Source organism: Arachis ipaensis, chromosome B10 (genome assembly GCF_059453495.1).
Source record: "Arachis ipaensis isolate K30076 ecotype BB chromosome B10, ASM5945349v1, whole genome shotgun sequence".
Lineage (NCBI taxonomy): Eukaryota > Viridiplantae > Streptophyta > Magnoliopsida > Fabales > Fabaceae > Arachis > Arachis ipaensis.
This window is the reverse complement of record NC_142435.1, coordinates 64,315,620-64,318,487: the sequence shown is the minus strand read 5'-3', so window position 1 is coordinate 64,318,487 and position 2,868 is coordinate 64,315,620.

Here is a 2,868-nt window from a genome sequence, read left to right as displayed (position 1 = left end):
AAATGCCCTTTGGTCCTTGCGCATCTCCGTGAGGAGAGTAGTCATGTCCCCAAGCACTCTTGTCAAGCTTTGATCTCCAATTCCTTGATGCACATCCTCATTAAAGCTTCTATTTCCTATAAAATAGTTTGAACCAAACTCATAGCCAAAGTGATGAGAATTCATGATGAAAGAGAAAACAAAAATAAAAGCTAACAAGAAACAAAGAAACCAAATCCTAAAACTAGCAAAAAACTAACAATCAAACTAAAGACCAAGCTATTCACAATATATACAATAGCCAATAACATAGCACCATTGCAACTCCCCGGCAACGGCGCCATAAATTTGATAGGTTAGAATCGCCGTCGGTCTAGATTTTCTTCTTATAGAAAAGGATTACTTCGTTGTAAGCATAGCTCCAAACCAACAAACAACTCTCTCATCAAATTTAATTTGGTTTTGTCACAAGTACAAACCCCAAATAAGAATTAACCGAAGTATTTAAACTCCGGGTCGTTTCACAAGAAATTGCAATAAAGTGATCAATTATTGGCTATGAAGGAACAAGGGGGTTTGATTTTTGATAATTGACAAGAAAATATAATAACAAGAAAGTAAACAACAAGAACTAATAAAATAAAGGAAAGAACTCTTGGCTAGACATAGGTAAATTGAGATCACCATCCTTGTCTACAAACCATACATTGATAATTATGAGGGGCTAACCTATTAAGTCTACTTCCAAAAGCTTTAAGTACGTAATATCTACTCCTAAGCTTGAAGTACGTCAAATAGGCTTGATCACATCAACCCATAAGTCCCAACCTATCTACTAATTATTAGTAGTGCGTTAGTGTTAATGGGTATCAAATTAACCACATAGGGTTCTCAAATCACCAATTTAATGAGACCCAATGACTCAAGGTCAATCAATTCCCTTAGCCTAGGCCAAGAGTAAACAAAACTACTCAAAAACTAGTGTAAACATTTTATCAAACACCTAGTGTGCAAGAAAAGTAAACATCACTAAATGCAAGAATTAACAAAACCCATAACTAACATAAGCAAGAAATCAATAATTGCAATCAAGATCAACATAAAAGAGACATGGAAACATAAAATTCCATTAAAAGAAATCAAGATCCAACAATTTTTCATCAACATAAAAGAGCGCAAAAAGGGAAATTAACACTACAACTAAGAGAATCAAGATGTAGAAACAAGAAATTGTAAAGGAAACAAGATGAAATCAAGTAACTAACTCAAGATCTACAAGAGATTAACCTAATCCTAACTTAATTCTAGAGAGAAGAGGGAGCTTCTCTCTTTAGAAAACTAACTAAAGGCTCATGTTGACTAACTAAGTGCTCCCTCCCTTGCTCTAGCTTCAATTCTGCATGAAATACCCTCAGAAATAAGTTGGATTTGGGCCTGGGCAACTCAAAAATCGCCCCCAGCGTTTTGCCTTTAAGTGAGTCACGTGCGAATCGCTTGGCCAATTTCCTCATCCGTACGTACGCGCCATGTACGCGTACGCATCGCCATGCGATGCCACTTCTGCGCGCGCGCCTTGTACGCTTGCGCGTCTATTGAAATATTCCCAATCTTTGTTTCTTCATGCATTCTCCACTTTGTATGCTTTTCTCCTCATTTCTTCCATCTAATACTTGCCTTATGAACCTGAAATCACTCAACAAATACATCAAGGCATCGAATGGAATTAAAGTGAGTTAAAATCACCATTTTAAGTGCCTAAAAAGCATGTTTTTACACTTAAGCACAAATCAAAGGAGAATTACAAAACCATGCTATTTCATTGAATAAATGTGGGAAAAAGGTGATAAAATCCCCTAAAATAAGCACAAGATAAACCATAAAATCATGGTTTATCATGCGTATGCATAGCCTAAGATTTTGCCCAAGTGTGCGTTCGCACACGTCTGTGCGTACGCACAGGTGCCCGCACATGCCCTCATTAAAAAAGCACGTGACTCACGTTTTGAGGGGCTTGGAGGCCCAATTCTGATGCTGGAAGCTCATATTGGAGGGGGAAAACATAAAGGGGAGATAGCATATCATTAGGATAGTTTTTAGAATAGTAGTAGGAGGCTTTGGTTTAGATTTTATCTAAGTTTTCTCTTAACACCTTTGGGGTTCATATTAGGGTTTTACATTTCAAGCGCCATTTCCATTTTTGATCTTGGATTTTGCTAGCCTCCATTGTAAGTATCTCTTAATTACTACTCTTTATAGTTACAATTTTGATACTCTTCTTGTAGTTAAAGTTATAGTGTTAATATATATAGTTTTCGCAATTTTGAGTTCTTGTTGATGATTTTGATGATTGATGATTGTTATATACTTGTTTGAGTTGGTATTATTGATTTTGATAATTTGTTGCTCATAGTTTCAAGCATTTTCTCAATTTTACCATGTTTAGTGTTTTTGCCCACTAAGTGTTTGTGGAAATGTCAAGTTTAATTATTGGCTAAATTTCCACCTCTTGGCTTGGGAAAATGAGCAATTGGGTTTCTAGAGTTGGAATGTCCAACATTTAGTGATAATTTTTGGATTGTTAATTATACTTCTTTCCACTAACGCTGATGATGCACCACTATTTCGTGGTACATTTTGTACTTAATTGAGTGAATTTTATCCACTAAACTCACACTTATTCATTGAATTCGCATGTTTTACATTTTCCTTCCTAATTCTGTGCTATGATTGAAAACATGCTTCTTTGGCCTTAAATTACTAATTTTAATTCTCTCTTATTACCATTTGATGCTGTGATATGTTTGTTAAGTGATTTCAGGGTTTATAGGGCGAGAATGGCTTAGAAGATGGAAAGGAAGCATGCAAAAGTGGAAGGAATACAAGAAATTG